Raw genomic sequence first — 18,188 nt, 5'->3', positions numbered from 1 at the left:
GATATGTGATTAATGTGAATTCAAAAAATTTTAACATAAACTAAATGAAAATTATTATACAAAAATTTGCTTGTTATCTGTTTTTAATTTACCAGCAATTCAAATCTTGCTGAGAATATTTGCACTGTAAATATTTTTCTCATTGTTGGTTATATTCGAATTTACTCTCATTTTCAAAGCAACCTGTATAAAATTATTAAAATTATACATAGCTTGAAATAATATGTTGAATGTAATTGTCATGTGATACATTTATATTCAATAATTAAAAGCACATGACAATGCTTGTACCTGATCTTAATATTACTTAACCTTAGAAATATAGAATAAATGATAGGAATAATATGGGAGACAAAAGACTGTGAGAAGCCACGTGTTGTATATCTTTATTGTTTTTATTAAACTTTTTTCCCCACGGCACTTACAACTAAATTTGTCACGGACCATGGTAACTCTTACTGTAATCTTGCTGTAGGTACCTTCTCTTAAAAGCGTAAATAAAATGCATGATCAAAGTCAAACATATGTGCAAGGAAAATATAGAAAATTTAAGTTATAAAAAGCTACTGTTGGTCGCCGGCAGCCAGCAGGCTGGCAGCCCTAACACAGGCAGGGCTGAGAGTGCAGTCACCCAGGTCTGCAGAGGCAGCAGGCTGAGGCCAGTGGAGATGACCCCGATGAGCCCACTTCAGGTCGGGGCTGAGTGTGGGCGCATGGTTCTTGGCATTGTGTGACCCAGCCCTGGCCAGCCACCGTCCTCTGTGTGTGTAGGTGTCTGTGGGCCCCAGAGCCCTGCACTGCCCACCCCAAGACCGCAAAGAGGTCTTCTGCCTGGGACAGTACCAAGGCTGCAGAGATTTCCTCCAAAGCCACACCTCAGTTGGAGGGGGCGAGTTGGAGGACTCTGAGTGGTAGCCATGGGGAGATGGCAGAGTTGCCACTGTCACTTTGCAGTGCCTGTAGGACTTAGAGAGCCTGGAGCCTCAGTTCCTTGAACAGCACCCAGATCACCCTGTATCTGGGACACAGTTCATTCCCCCCTTCCCTAACTCTGGAGTAAAATCTTGAGGGCTGTCATCTGGGGAAGCCACCTTGTCCCTTCAGCCATAGATACAGAAATAGTGCCATCGTTCCAGGAGACTCCAGGTGGATCGAGCTGTCACCTCAGTAACCTGTTGAGCAGCCAGAAGCTGATGGCTCTGGGGGTCTTGCTTGCTGGCTCCTGGTCATACATCTTCTGGTCGATGTGAGGCTGCTGTGCCTTCTGTCTGCATTGCTAGTGGTGCTGGGAGGATGGCTGGGCTCCAGCGTCTCTGGAGTGGCTTCAGATCCACTGGTCCTAGAAGGCTTCATCCCATTGGCCACCTGTCCTCTGTGTCCTAAGGCAGAAAGACAGCTGGAACAGGAAATCAACTGCACCATCCAGATGTGATTATTTGAGATTTTGTGCTATCCTGGTACCGTTCTGTGAGCCAGGAGCCAGCCTTTGAGGAGGAAATGGAGGCAGCAATGAAAGGGTTGGTCCAGGGGCTTCGGAGGAGGATGAGCATGATGGACCATCATGCTCTTGCCCAGAGTGTTCTGATTCTCTGCAGTTGTCACCTACAGAGCTACGTTCAGCCATGGAGGCCATTACAGGGAAGAAGGGTCCAGTTGAGCCTTCCCACCTCTGGGAGGCTTACTGCCGGGCAACTGCCCCACATCCTGCTGTGCACATCTCCAGTGCTGAAGTCACCTGTACACGTGGCATTGTGAATTTGTTGCTTCAAGGGCTGGTGCCCAAATCGCACTTAGAGACTCGTACCGGACGCCATGCTGTGGTCGAACTCATCACATGCAGTGTAATCTTCCCACTGATCAGCAGGCTGTCAGATCCTCTCTGGATCCACCTTGTACTCATGGGCATCTTTTCCAAGGCCAGAGATCCAGCACCCTGCCCAGCCAGTGCCCCTGAACAGCCCTCAGTGCCCACATCTCTGCCACTGATTGCTGAGGTACAGCAGCTTCCAGAAGAGAGAGCTCCTTCTCTAATAGCAGCCTCAGGGTTCCTAAGTTAACAGTGAATCAGAGAGTCCTGCAGGCCCCTCCTCAGAGGTTGAAGAAGGCCACACAAGCTGTAGGGGGAGATTTGGGTGGGATGTCTGAAGAAAGAAAAGTAGGAAACAACTCATCACATTTCCTACAGCCAAATATTTGAGGCCCCCTGTTCTTATGTGAAGACTCAGAGCTGGAGGCTCTGCTGTCTGAACTAGGCTTAGAAACCATCATGCTCGTGACTCCAGGCCACTTTCTCTCTGTCAGGATTCAGGATGCCCCGTGTGCCCTAGAGGGTTCCCAGGCTCTGGAACCCAAAGATGGTGAGGGAAGGAGAGAGGCTGAAGGAGAAGAGGCTGAGGAGGGTCCAGGGAGAGAAACAGAGACAGGCCTGCCTGACTCCACACTGAACTTCTGCCCAGAGATCCATATTGACACAGCAGACAAGGAGATAGAACAAGGAGATGTTACCACCTCCATTACAGCTTTGCTGGAGGGGCCGGAGAAGACCTGCTCCTCACTGCCCTCATGCTTAGAAAAGGATCTCGCCAATGATGTGAGCTACCTTGATCCTAGTCTGCCACCAATTGTGCTTTCCTCCTCTCCACCTGGTCCTCTCAGCTCAGCCACCTTCAGCTTTGAGCCCCTAAGCAGTCCAGATGGTCCAGTTGTCATCCAGAACCTTCATATCACTGGCACCATTACAGCCCGAGAGCACAGTGGCACCGGATTCCACCCATGCACACTCTGTACTGTGAAATATGAGACAGCCCTTGATGGTGACAACAGCAGCAGCCTGCAGCAGCTGGCCTGCCACACTGTGAATCATCGCTATTGGGTTCTTGAATCTGCAGTTCATCAGGAGAAGAAACCGGATCTATGAAAGTTCATTAAAAATGTGAAGGATCCTAAAAAGCTCTTTCCAGATCTTCCATTTGGAAACATGGACAGTGACAGAGTAGAAGCCCGTAAGAGCCTCCTAGAATAATTCCTAAAGCCACTCTGTGCCGTTCCGGAGATCAGTAACAGTGAGGACGTGCAGGAGTTCCTTGCTCTGAACACAGATGCTCGTATTTCCTTGGCCAGGAAGCAATTTACGGTCTCTAGAATAGAGAAAATGGTGGTGAATATCATTGTGGACACCCTGAAGACAGTGTTTCCTTGCTCTGAATCCCAGAGCCTCACAGAGGAGCTGAGTGAGGCCGAGACTGAAAGCAAGTCCCATACAGAAGGCAAGAAGGCTAGCAAGTGCAGGCTGTGGTTCTCATCCAGTAAAATTTCTCCAGCAGTAAGAGAAGAGAAAGAGAGAGAGAAAGAGAAAGAGAAAGGAAGGAAGGAAGGAGGAGGGAGGAGGGAGGGAGGGAGGGAGGGAGGAAGGAGGAGGGAAGGAAGGAAGGAGAGATTTATTATGAGAAAAGAGCTCCTGTGGTTATGAAGGATGACAATCTCAGTATTTCCAGGGTGAGTTGAAATGTTGGAGGCACACACAGAAGAGCCAATGGTGTAGTTCTTGTTTGAGTCCAGAAATTGAGAACCAGGAGAGCTGATGGTGCAATTCCAGTTTGACAACCAGCAGGATGAAGACCCAGGAGGAACCGATATGTCAGTTTCAGTATGAAGGTAGGAAAAATTCTCCCTTACTTGGAGGAGGTTCGGCCTTTTTGTTCTATTTAGCTCTTCAGCTGATTGGATGAAGCCCACTCACATTAGTGAGGGCTAGCTGCTTCCTGGTCATCCTCCCTTATCTGTAGTTCTGCATTTTCATTAACCTGTGGTCAAGCACGATTCAAATATGTCAAACAGGAAATTTCAGAAATAAACAATTCATAAGTTTTAAATTACATGCCATTTGGAGTAGCATGATGCAGTCTTACAGCATCCCACACTGTCCCTGGTAGGATGTGAATCACCCCTTTGCCCAACAGATCCATTCTGTATACACCACCCACCCAACAGTCACTTAGTAGCTGCTTGGTTCTCAGCTTGACTGTTGCAGTATAGCAAGGCAGCGGCAGTGTTGGTGTTCAAGGACCCCTTATTGTACCTCGTAATGGCCCCGAAGTGTAATAGTGATGATGCTGGTAATCTGAATATGCCAAAAGTAAAGTGCGTCCTCTAAGTGAAAAAGTGAAAGTCCTCAACAAGGAAAAATATTGTGTGTTGAGGTTGCTGAATTCACAGTAAAAGTGAATTTTCTGTCCATGAAATTGTGAAGAAGAAAAAGAAATTCAGGCTACTTTTGTTGTCCTATCTCAGAATGCAAAAGTTATAGCCGTGGTGTGTGATAAGTGCTTGGTTAAGATGGAAAAGGCTTTACATTTGTGGGTGGAAGAGATGAACAGAAATATGTCCTGACTGACAGCCGTCAGATTCAGAACTATTTGTGGTTGCAGGCATACACTGAAGATTTTTGAAGCTATCTCCCTTCCAAGGATAAGAAGAAACTACTGTACTCAGTGTACCAATGCACGTGTTTATCTAATCCAAAACACCCTCACAGAGAGACCCAGAATAATAATAAATAGCGGAGTACCTAGAGGAGCAGTTACAAACAAAATTTACAATCACCTGTAGTTAGAGTCCTAATTTCCTAATTAAAATTGCTCTTTATTTAATTTAGTCAGTATTTTGACTGAAATCCTTGTAAAGAGTATAGTAAAAATTTTGATATTTGCATATAACACTGTCAAAAATTTAGAAATTCCATTTTTAATGTATGCAGTGACTTAAAATTTAGAGTATATTTTCATATATTTTATTCCGTTGGATCCTAACAACTTTATTTTATGGTATATGCTCTTATCTTTATTTTTCCAAGTGACTATCTATATAATTAAATTCTACTTTGATTGTTAAAAAGGATGACATTTTTGTTATGTTAATTTTATTTAAATTATATGTATGAATTTATTTTCCACGTATTCCATACTGAAAACTACTTTATAGAAGCTTTTTGATATATGCTGATAAGGTTTATAACTAGAATCTAGTGGTTTCCTTTGCAGCATTTGCTGACTGAATAAATGCATATCACTATTGGTTGTATGCTGGTCTGTGGCACTCCTATTTGATACTATATCCAGATGAATACAGGTACAAAATGATAAATGAGTCATTCATGAATAGATGCCATTAAATTACAAATGAGTGCAGGGTATAGAGCTTGTGTTTGATATCACAGTTGATCTCATAGTACTAATCACCAAAATTTTATAATTAACCTTTCTAAGTGTTTTAACAATTTCTGAATTTATCATTTAAAATGGTACATGATTAGTAAAAGGACAAAATATTCTGTGATCATCAGAAGCTCATATGTATATTATCCTTAAGACATAGATTTTCAAGATAACTATTTTAGTATCTACATAAATTATCTAAACATCAGTGGTACTCCTCTTTGATAAATAAAACCATAGTATTTGAAAATTTCTTTATTATTTTGATAAATGTTAAGACTCATACCATAGCCACTTGGATTGGAAGTGGTTATCATGAAAGAAAAGGGCATGGGCTTTCTAATCAAATAGTCTAGAATATTCTTTTAAGCTTTAGCACTTACGAGTGATATAACCTCAAGCAATTTACCTCCTAATGTTTAGATAGGTAGGTGATAGGTACACATCTAATGCGGAGTTCGGCGTGTAATAATTGGTAAATTAATATACATTTATTCTTTTCCATAAATTTTACATCTTATTGGATTAAATGTGTGTATTACCCATTGATTGAAAAACACAGAGTGAAGGCCAGAGAGGGAGAGAGATAGAGAACAAGAGGGAGCACAAAAGAGTGTGGAGAAAACCTAAACATCTGCATGTAAATGCTGCTTCCACTTTTGTTATGATTAAGTTAAAAATACATTATTACTGTTGATTAATATATTCAGAAATAAGCTTTAAAAACTGATTTCTTTTACTTAAAATTTACTCATTTCTTTTACTTAAAGTTTACTTATTTCTTTAACTTAAAGTTAAACCATTACTATTTATAATTCAAATAACAATAGTTTACTTTCCATTTTCTTCAAACTTGTATTAATGATTATATGCCTGGTCAAGATTAATATACTGGTCAAGATTAAACTGTGGTGACATAAACACTGGGGATCAATGGAGCCATCCCTTCCTTTCTTGTATGCTTTCTCCCCTAATTTATTCCTTTTTCTAGTAAGGCACAGGTAACATCTTATATTCATACTTTGACATTAAAGTTTATATCAAAAATTTGCCTTATCAAACCTAACGGTGAAAGATCTGCCACAACATAACAGCACAATACTTGCTTATTCAATTCAATCATTTCTATAATCAAATTCAAATTATATTTCATCTTAAGTTTTCAACTTGTTACTTGAGTACCATAAAACAGGTTGGATTATGATCATTATCATATCCACCATATTCTGAAGACATACCCGATGACTGCTAATCAACTATGAAAAATTTCTGAGTATAAGACTAGCAATAGGAACAGGCAAAGGGCAAATACAATTCTGGAGAGGGAAAGAAACAGTGTAACCCACATGATTGATGTTTCTCCACTTAGCTTACTTTTAATAGCACAAACATGGCCAATTTTTATTTACTTTGGTAGGCTTTAACGCATGTACATTTGAAATATTTTAATAGTCTTGATATTTTGTTTTTCAGAAGAGAATATAAAAAATTTATATTAATGTCACCTTATGCCTTTTCTGACTTTTTAAAAGAGAGACTCAAAATGTATTCTGATCTATATTAAAATGTTTGTTTTGTAACGACAAGCCCTATGACATTATGTCTTACAATATTACGTGTGCTAATCTCCTGAGACCTCTTGCTTTAATAAATTGTCAACCAACTGGGAGGAGATTTTCATTCTTGAAATTCAAAAATCCCGCTTCAAAGCAAAGTGCTGTCATAATGGGTAGCTTAATTCAAATTAACTAAAATCAAAAGTCAGAGTTTTCTGAAAGCAAAACAGAATCCAAGCACCTTTTGTCATGTTAGCATTCTGTTGTGGTGAGTTCCTACAGTTTTATGTTGCCTTGGCATCCATTTTGAATGGCAGTTTAACTTTCTCATAGCAGAAGCAGAGTCCAGTTATCCATGACACAGTTTCTAGATCTACATCCCACCGACATCAAACTGGTGGGCAGAGACAAGAACTTAGAAGCGTTTTCTGACTAATATGTTTGGCTCCCCGCTTTCTTGCCTCTTTTTTAAAATGGAAAATTTAGGCATTTGTCCTTGAACTTGAAGTCACCCACACTCTATTCCCTTATATATACCACTAGTTGCCACTCACTCTATCTCTCTCTCTCTTTTGCCTTGACTCTTCATTCCTGTCTTGGATGACCCAGGGACAGAGGACTGCCCTCATTTTGATCTCCCCGCCCAGCTTCATGTAGAAATCTTTGAACTAGTTTCTTGTCGTGGTGGTATATGGAATATGTGCCTTTCATTTGGAAAACTAGGGGCTGCTCCAGGCCAGGATTTCCCTGGAACACCAGAGGAAACACAAGGTCAGGATGTTAGCACCAGAGTGATAGTCAGACAGGCATAAAACTGGACATGGTCACACAAGAACCACACACAAGGACCTCTGACAATATAAACAAGTTTCCTGTGTGAGGACCCGTATCCCCTTTCCTGGGTCTCAGGTTGGACAACTAAGCCTAAGGCCATCTGCCAGGCAGATCAAAAAGAGATCAAAAGAGATGTGTTGTACTTTTATTAAAATTCACATCTATAAGCATTCATATAAATCAGGGGTCTGCAAACTGCAGCCCTGAGGCTGGCTCATGGATTGCTTTTGTAAGTCTGGTTTTTACATTTTTAAAGAATTGTATGAATATATATATATACACACACACACATACACACACAACAACCATATATAGCTCACAAAGTCTGAAATATTTACTACCTGGCCTTTTAGAGGCAAAGTTTGCTGACCCTTGAGAATGGTGACTACATGTTTGTCATTTTCACTTCCTATTAGATTAAAAGGAGCATTGGTTTTCCTTTATAACTTGAGGCAACTAAGCTATAATTTAGAGGCAAGTCACCATTCTTATTTGAACATTGTCCTTGTTCATATGTTATTTGTTTTTTACCAGGTGGCAGAAAAATGCCCAAGCGGATTTTTTTTTAAATGTACCTTCTATTGTACCCTGTTGTCTTAAAGAAAATGCAGTTCAGTTATCCAAGTGAGACACTTTAGTTTTGATGGTGTGTACATACTGATTTACCACCAGGATGGCCGGTTCTTGCTTGGTTGTAAAACTATGGCACAAATACTTTTCATTGATCGCAATTTAACAGCCAATCAAGACACAGCTTCATCCCACGATTTCACTGTGCCTTTACAATTGAGAAGAATAGCAGCTATAATGGCTACTATTATGGCTATTGTGTTCCTGAGAGATGAACTCAGAGATGGTGCTGGAGCAGGACAAGTTTTATAAATGTCTTCAGCCAAGGACATTACGGAAAGAATTATGTAACCTCATAGGATATAAAGATTTTGCCATAACTTTTCACTCACTGGAATCTCCTCTAGCCCATAAAACGTGTTGTGTTCATAGAAGACTTTGCAACAGAATACTTCTTATGATTATTGTTTTCAGAGCCAAGAAATAGATTCTGAGAAGAGAAAAAAAATAGGTCTTTTAGATCAGAAATCAGAATGATTTATTTTTAAATAACTGCTTTGCAGTTTGAAAGCAGATTTCAAATTTTTTATGATCAAAAACTCAAAAATATATTAACCTTTGATATATTTTTCAGAGTATCTTGATGCATTTTTCCTCTGGTCTCTGTATCGTCAGTGAGGCACTCACATTGTGTTGATTTTTTGTCTTTTGAATTTAATTATCTGTTTATACCTTTGTGAGCAGCCAAGTGCTTTAGCTCTCTATTTTTATCATTTCAACTCTTTATAGTTCCATTTTCAGAAAACATCAAGATTCCCAATGATTCAAAAAGTGATGTATAAGCCTTAAATTCCATTTTATGAAGGGAGGAAAAAGTGCTTAATACACAGTAATATCAAATAAATTACTTTGATTCCTCCTGATATTTTACTCCATTTGGGGGATTTTATTTTTACTTTTCTCATCTACCAACAAACGATGCTAAATTTCAGTCGTTTGGATGAGCATATCATTAGAATAGAGGCTACTTTATAACATTAGAGCACAAGGGATTAAGAATGATACATCCTTTTTTCATCATTACACATATGTGTAAGAATTTCTAACCATCACATTTCTATTACTGAAATTGATTATTTATGCACTTGCACCAGATTCCCACCAGGAAGCAATATCCGCTGTGTAAGCCATACTAACTAAATTAGACCCAATTGTCTACAGCCACAATCTCCATCAGTTACAACCCAACTCCCCCTCCCATGCTTGCTAAATATCCAAACAATTACAAACAAAGCAAGCAATGCTAATTCAATCAAGAATGTATCCAGCTTTCTGTTCCTTCCTCACATACATTTACATGTCTTTACATTGGAAATTGAAGTTTAGACTAAGGACAGAGCTGTTTTATTAGATGCATATCTACACACCTCCCTCTCTCTAGTTAAAGGCATCACAAATAATCTGAAATAATGGCCTTGAAGTGACATTGGGCGCATTTTACCTGAGATGACCTCACCAATCAGTCCTGAATTAAGTAGCTCAACACACTATTGTTGATGAGATTTTGTTAAACTCAGTAAGAATTTCTAGACCAATGCCTTAAACTCAGATGCCTCCAGGGGCCAGGCCAATAAGGGGAATTAATAGACAATAAGGAGTAGTGAGCATGGAGGTCAGAGGGTAGGCACCGACTCCAAAAGATGGCTTGAGGCTGGATACTGTGGCTCGTGTCTTTAATCATGAGGCCAGGAGTTTGAGACCAGCTTGGGCAACATGGTGAGATCCTTGTCCCTTAAATTAAAAATGAAAAAAATTAGCCAGGTGTGGTGGCGTGAGCCTGTGGTCCCAGCTACTTGGGAGGCTGAGATGGGAGGATTGCTTGAGCCAGGAGGTCAGCACTGCAGTGAGCTATTATTGTGCCACCACACTCCAGACTGCGCAACTGACTGAGACTTATTATCTCAAAAAAAAAAAAAAAAGAGAGAGAGAGGAAGGAAGGAAGGAAAAGAAAAGAAAGAAAAGAAAGAAGAAAGGAAGGAAAGAAGGAAGAAAGGAAGAAAGAAAGAAAAGGAAGGAAGGAAAGAAGGAAGAAAGGGAAGGAAGGAAGAGAAGGAAGAAAGTGAAGGAAGGAGGGAGGGAAGGAAGGAAGGAAAGAAGGAAGGAAGAGAAAGAAAGAGGAAGGAAGGAAGAAAGAAGAAAGAAAGAAAGAAGGAAGGAAGAGAAGGAAGGAAGGAAGGAAAATAAAAGATGGCCAAGTCTTTGTTTTCCTCGAGAAACTAGAAATCTGGATTTTATGTAGAATTGACAAATAATACAAAATTTGTATTGTAAAAATAAAATAGTGTCAGTCCAGTTTTAACTGGTTTGCAAACTTTGGTTGATTTTTGCAGATAACTTTGGTAGACGTTTGCAGATAAAATATAAAGTCTGCTCTATCCAGTCCCAAAGGGGAAGCCGACAGACACACAAATAATAAACACAAGAAAAAATGTGATAAATGTATGTGTCGAGCCACACAGATCATTAAAGTTAAGGTATACACAGAAGGAGAAATGACTTCAAACTAGGAATGATCTCATGAAAAGCAGGGCATTTTGATCTGAGGCGTAAAGAATAAACAAGATGTTGAAATGCAAATACAGAGGGAAAGGCAATTCCAGGTAGTTGAAATAAATATACGATAGAGATGTGGAGAGTGTTGGGTGTAGTTACAATGAATTAAAAAGATCACTTTAACTAAACTTTGGGGAAAAGAAGTCAAAAGTGGATGCCTGGTGTGGCGGCAGGCACCTGTAGTCCCAGCTACTCAGGAGCCTGAGGCAGGAGGATCCCTTGAGCCCAGGAGTTTGATTCCATCCTAGACAACATTGCCAGAAACCTGTCTTTCTGGAGGAAAAAAAGGGGGTCAGAACATATACCTGTATCCGGGGGAGACTGTGACAAAATTCTAGGTGCCTTTTCTCACCCTTCCCCAATTCCCTACCTCACTCTGCGGGATTTTTGTCTCTCCCCTGTCCCCCGATTCTCCTCCATCCAGCCTCCTGTGGGTCTTCATAAGCACCTGCTTCTCTCTGCCCCTGCTGCCATCATGCAGCCTAAAGCTGCACCTGCAGCAGCCTCCTAAGAATTCTGCTATGATCACACTTGCTCCACAGAGTTATCTGCAAATGAAAACCTGATCATATGAACATCTTTCCCCAACAGAAAGCTTCACCAACCTACCTACCTTCATTGACTCAATGACTTTCCATTCCTATTAAGATGAAAACTCAAATCCTTTAACCTTCACACAAAACCGTTACCACCACTCCACCCCCTCCACTCTCCCCTCTGACCCGTCCCCGTGCTGCTTGGCACTCTCCTCTTAAAGTACGGACCACATTGGCCATCTCTGCCTCCCTGCAGTGGAAGCCCCTTATCTCAGGCTTCCCTCTACTTGTAGTTCCCAGTCTCTCTAGCCTTCTCCCAGAGCCCCCATTATTTTGCTTTCATTCAAATGCCCACTGAAACGTCACGTCCTCAGGGAAGAATTTCCTTTAGGAATCCGCAGACTAGCTCCTGTTCTGAGGTTCTGTTCAGAGTTTCTACGTTCTCAACATTCAATTGATCCTTAAAAACAAACGTGAGTGCGCTGTGTGTGTGTGTGTGCGCGCGCGCACACGTGCTCACATGTGTGTGGGTGTCTCCCAACAAACTTGTTCCCTCCACCATGAGGGCTGAGAGGATGAATATCTCAGTGCACATGTCACCCATTTGCAGCGGACCCTTGTCAAAGCTCTGCTATGGAATTTGATGGAATCTGGGGGCTTAATTCTGAAGCAATAAAGAGATGGAAATTTCCATGTTTAAACTTTTTCTCATCTTGTTTCCTTTCTCTATTTTGTATTGATGACATTTATGTTGACATAAAGTTTCTAATCCTAACTCTCCACCTATCCAGCTCTCTATCTGTGGAAGAATAGCCTAATATCTTCTCATCTCTTTCCCCGTAAAATAAGAGTGATTGCACCCGGATTCAGACTCCCTTCCCTAACCCATCCTCCAATATTTTCAGGTAACAGTGAACATTACAAACCTGCGGTATCATTTTAGGGAAATCATTCAGCCTTTTAAATATTTATTTCCCTCATCTGTAAGATAAGAACATTATAAATTAAATGTAATATGTATGTATAAAGAACTTGATAAAATACGTGCGTGGTCTGTAGTACGTAATCAATAATTAGCAGTTTGTTTTTTCCCTTTTCAGCTCAGCTTTCTGAACCCATAAATTCTTATACCTGCTTATGAATCCCATATGTCACTGAAGCCCCTAGGAGCTGTGTTTACAGTAGTTACATCTGTCATCCCCATACCTGTGTCTTGAGACAAACTGGATCTTAATTCTGCCCTTTATTTCCTCCCCGACTCTACTATCTGTCTCTTCTACTTCTGGCCATCCTCACCCCCAGCCTAAATATTACATGCTATGATTGAACGTTCAAATGTTTGTGCCCTTCAAATCTCATGTTGAAATTTAATTGCTGTTGTGACAGTATTAAGAGGTGGGAGCTTATATTCACATGTTAAAATTGCATTTTCCAAAGTGTACTAAGGGTCAATTGTGTCAGAGCATCTTGGAGAGGTAATTAAACATGCATATTTCCAGGTCCCTCCTCAGGCCTGCTGAATCAGGCTCTCTCAGAGTAATGCCTGCAATCTCCATTTTAAATAAATAATGCTCTTTGTTCCCATACGTCATCAAGTTTGAGAATCATATGCTAAAATTTATTTTAGAAATGCAGATTTGGTTTTATGTATTTGTTTTCTGACACTTACATGCTTTTCTTCCATTATAGTATTCTTCTGACATTTCAATTCTCTTATATTTTTGGGTCTTTAAATATTCTTAATATTACTCTGTTTGAAATGGAGTATAAATGTCATTTAAAACAACAATATACCCCTGACGTTTCCTCTGTCCATCTCTTTTGTATGTTCAGAAAATGTGGCATAAGGCTGATTTGGAGGCTTTGTTCTTTGGAGTGCCAAAAAATTACATCAATGTATCAATTAACTGTATGTGCCACTCACCATGGAAAGAATCCAAACACTGGCATTTACAAAAATAAGGCCCCTTGAATGTTAGCAGCAGGCACTGGAGCCTATTAACTGTTGAAACCGAAAAACTCAAATCAACTCAAAGGGGAGTTTTATAGATAAAGTGGCCTTGACTTATCATATTCCATATCTATACATGTGGATTCTCTTCATCATATTTCACATATCTATATATATTTACTGTATCATAGATGTTTTTCTGAGTTGAAGACTTGATTGTATGCAAAATTGGAAGAATATGTTCTGCTGATAACATTTATAAGGATTGTTACTAAATAAATTAAAGGCTAGTCAAATGTAATAATTAAATATTATCAAAATAATCCAATAGTAGATAAGACGCTTTGTAGGATTACCTGTGATCTTCCTAAAAAGAAAAGCTGGGAATTGCAATGTGTTTTAATTATCCATAAAAATCAAGAGAGAAATAAGCTACTGTTTCTCTTTAACCAGGGGTCATCTTTTACTTTCATTGGTATCTATTTTACTCTAAGCCTCTATTCTATTTTAAACATCTAATTCTATGTCCACCTGTTTAATTCATTCTCTTCTTTTATTCTTATAACAAGCGTTTAAATTGACATGACTTAAGTGCATAACTAACCAATTCTCCATATAGGAGTTTTATAACCATTTCTTAAAACTTAATATTTGCACCACACTTTAAATATTTCTCGGCAACTCCCTTTTTGCTGTTCCTTTCGCTATTTGAAGCTCAGTAGCAGCAAATCATATGCATGAAGCAGGTGTTTTCTGGCTGGGTCAATTAGCTTAAGATGTTAAAAGGTCACCTAAGCATAATCACAATTGTTTATGGTAGACCAAGTCCAGACATCTCTAAGGTTAGGTACACATCATGGTATTAAGTATGCTTCAGATTATCTTTGTTTGAGGAAATGTTAACATTGAAATTGTGTCTTGATATTATTGATCACTAAAGTATCGGAGACAATATGATGGATGGACATAGTATACATCTGCATCTTTCCTAATTCTTAAGTGAGCCTGCAGGATCATAATTCAGAAGAAGCTCATCAATGAGCCATTGAGGATAGAAATGAGTGAAGGACAAACCTCTATTTTTACTTACTCTGTATCCCTAGAGTGTTTTGTTACAAACAGATTCCATCTTCTCTAAGTTCCTTTGACTAAAACCTTCTCTTCACTTTTAGGGACTACATTAGGTAAACTCGTTATTATATTCCCTGTTGTATTAACTAAGCTTTTCCTTCAATAACGCAATTTATTTTTATCTTGAAATTAGTAGCAGCTTTATGACTTTTGACAACTTCATATCACCTTCAAACTCATCCTTACACTCACCTTTAGATACAAAATGTTCAAATTCAAACTATATTCTCTTTTGAAATACCAATTAAATTTAGAGGTGATATTAAGGTAAAAATGAAAGTAGAAAACACTAGAGCTTTACTTAATAATGTTATCATCAATCTCCATGCCTGGAGACCAACTTAGGGTTGAAACATAGTCCTAACAAGCTGCTTGTAATATGTTCAATAACTCATTTTCCTTGAATGGGGTCCGAGGTAGCCCCTGATATATACTAACTTCTGTATGATATTGCATCTTAAATCTTGTGAGGCTCCAGTATACTAAGAATTTGAGTCTCATCTTTTAGGCAGATTTTTAGCTTTCGTCACAGTAAGTGTTGTTTGCAGAACAACTTTTTATTAAATTTACAGAACATAGAACTTGAATATTGTCTTAGTCTTTTTTCTGCTGGTATCACAGAACACTGGAGACTATGTAGTTTATAAGTAAATCAATTTATCTAGAGGCTTAGAACTTTGAGAGCAAGGGGCTGCATCTGGTAAGGGCCTTCATCGTCTTTTTTTTTTTTTTTTTTTTTTGAGCTGGAGTCTCTGTCTCCCAGGCTGGAGTGCAGAGGCGTGACCTTGGCTCACAGCTTCCCAGGTTCAAGCGATCTCCTGCCTCAACCTCCCAAGTAGCTGGGATTGCAGGTGCCTGCCACCATGCCCAGCTAATTTTTGTATTTTTAGTAGAGACAGGGTTTCACCATGTTGGCCAGACTGGTCTCAAACTCCTGACCTCATGATCCTCCCACCTTGGCTTTTCAAAGTGTTGGGATTACAGACATGAGCCACCGCGCCCGGCCAAGGGCCTTGTTACTGTGCTGCCCCATCCGCTGGTGGCAGGTGGAAGGGCAAAAGAGTGTGGGAAAGAGGGAAGGATGCCAAACTCATCTTTCCATTGGAGCCCACTCCCATGGCAACTAACCCACTCCTGAGATGAGGCCATTAACCCATTCATGAAGGCAAACCCCATCTCTCAACACTGTTGCATTGGGGATTAAGTTTTCAGCATATGAACTTTGGAAGACACATTCAAACTGTAGAAAATACGAAATGGAAATACACTGTGAGAGAACACCCCAGATCAAATGGCCTTTATTACTGATGATTTTATACCAGTTATTTAATTCTATCTATTTCTCCTTATAAAGTTGGATGTAAAGGATACAGATGATCTAAATAATAGGAGGTTCAGATACAAGTGGAAAATTATGACAATCTCCCAAGATGCTCTTCGGGGTAAGTGGAATCTCCTCAGGAACCACTTCCCAGATCAATCCAGCTTGTCCATAAAAACACATTTAAATGGTCCTCCCTCAGCCTGCTGCTAACAGTTGTACTCTTACATTATGTATGAGTCTTTGCTTGTTGCATGAACAAACTGCATAGTGTTCCATTAGTGATTTTCAATTTCATGCTAAGCTTTGCAATTTATTAGTGTTATTTAAGCTAATGTACTATTATTTTGCATATTTTATATAATTTGTTATTCATGCAATGTGATATTTAAGTATTGGGGATCAATAAGTCTACTTTGTTTACAAATTTGTATCATTAAAGACATCCAATTAAATATCCTGCTACATCGACTTTGTTCTGGGTATTGTTTTCTAAGAAATTTTTTCTATCCTTTTCAAAACTTGAGACTATGTTTTAGTAAGCAGAATTTTTTAAAAAGTATTTTCACAGGAGTATTTGAATATATGCATTGAAGCTCTATAGTAATAAGATTCAAATGAATTTGAATTATGAAAAGTTAAGTGATGACAGTAAGATGATTTTGTACAAATTTTACTATATAACCAGGAAATCCGTAGAACACATGAACTTAATTTTTCACATTTACTCATCTCTGTGGTGATTGTTTTAAATGCTAGAATGTGAAATCTATTAGATAAATCTCTATTTGTTTAGGTTAAAATGTTAGTGGATGGGGAAGGAAATATATGTTTTATCTCTGATACACACATACACACACACACACACACATAGAATCTTAATACAAAATCAAGTGTTTGTGCACCCTCCCTATCTGGCACACTTACCCTGCCATTCCTGTCTGTCAAGTGTGAGGGCAGATACGGAGATGCCGTTAGAAAATTTCTACCTGCTTTGGTCTTTGCACTGATAAGACCTTCCTGGATTCATGCATTTGTTAGCGCTCTATACCTAAAAACAAGACTCGTAACAGCAAGAAATTTAGTGGGCCTCACACTAAAGATAAACCATTTCCTGAGTTTCAACAAAGATGTATTAGTCATTACTACAGGTTACATCCTGTGTTCCTGAATCCTGTTCAAAGTGGAAGAGGGCAAATGTGCTTCTCTCAGGGAAGGATTATTCAATGGCTTGAGCCTCTTTATTCTGTCCTATTGGCATCTTGCACCTTTCTTCATTTTCTTACTTATAAGCTTTCAGAACCTGGCCATTCCTATTTACACTAAGGTTCTTTGTGATACTTGAAAGCCCTTCTGTACTCTCTCACATGCATGCTCTTTCTTCACTGTGCTGTTTACTTGTAGGCATTTGAAGTCATTTTCCTACATGGTTTTTTAATATATTTCAAGGCATCTTTCCTGGCATTTTTACTGTTTCCCTGACTATATGGTTTTCTATGAGTATCTTTAAAACGTTAGAACTGCTTATTGTCTAAAATTCATAAGTCACTTGGAGTTTGTCTATAAATAATAAAAATAAACATGTGAAAATATTTTGAAACTTTGAAATGCTATCTTAACTCTTTGAAATCTTGCTTTGAAAAAATATAGAATACTGCTAAGGATTTGAGCTTCTCTGCAGGACTGAAGGAGAAAAAACTTCTAGAAACAGCTTGTTTCTAGGTTGCATTCTAGATTGTTTAATAGGATACTTTATGTCTTTGTAAGTCTCTCTCCAGGGAAGACTGTGGTAACATAAACCTAATTTTCCTGTTGACTCAACTTAAAGATTTAGTGAGAATTTTGTTTGAATCATTTTGGTTCAATTTTTTGAAGATTATTAAGAGAAAATGATTATTTGAAGATTATTAAGAGATAAACAATTTTTGAGGATTACTAAGAGACAAGACAATTTTGCCTGGGTCTGCATTTACTCAATTCATTTGTTTCTTTATTTTAATGTTTCTTATTCTTTAGTGTTCATTAGTTGATTCCCTGAACAAATATTTATTAATTGACCACTGTGTGTTAGACTATGTACTACATTCTGGGAAATAATGGAGAGAAACCCCACACAGGATCTCTGCCCTAAATCATGCATTTGGAGCCCAGGAATCTGTACTGCAGCAACCACCACGGGTGATTCTGATGCTAATGATTTACAGACCACACTTTAAGAAATAATATTTTAGTGTAGAAATGCATTTAAATATAGAACTGGTCAATTGTGGGCTATGGAATTAATCCTTTAACAAAAATAAATTGTGTTCAATGCCGCCAAAATAGGAGCTGCCCTCCCATCCTCTAGGCCCTGTGTCCCAAAGTGTGGCAACAGTGGGGTTTGCAGTGACCTTACTATCCTGCAGCGAGACAACGCTGCTTTCCGAACACCAGCAGTTGCAAGTTTAGTTGCTACATCAGGAG

The 18,188-nt window shown here is 39.1% G+C and overlaps 1 pseudogene; it reads left to right on the top strand.

The window, feature by feature from the left end:
- The first annotated feature begins 668 nt into the window (after positions 1-668).
- LOC115892036 overlaps positions 669-18,188 on the top strand; it is a 54,928-nt pseudogene continuing 37,408 nt past the window's right edge.

Source organism: Rhinopithecus roxellana, unplaced genomic scaffold (genome assembly GCF_007565055.1).
Source record: "Rhinopithecus roxellana isolate Shanxi Qingling unplaced genomic scaffold, ASM756505v1 contig6035, whole genome shotgun sequence".
Classification (NCBI taxonomy): Eukaryota; Metazoa; Chordata; class Mammalia; order Primates; family Cercopithecidae; genus Rhinopithecus; species Rhinopithecus roxellana.
The sequence above is the reverse complement of the archived record's forward strand: the minus strand, read 5'-3'. Positions and strand labels throughout refer to the sequence as shown.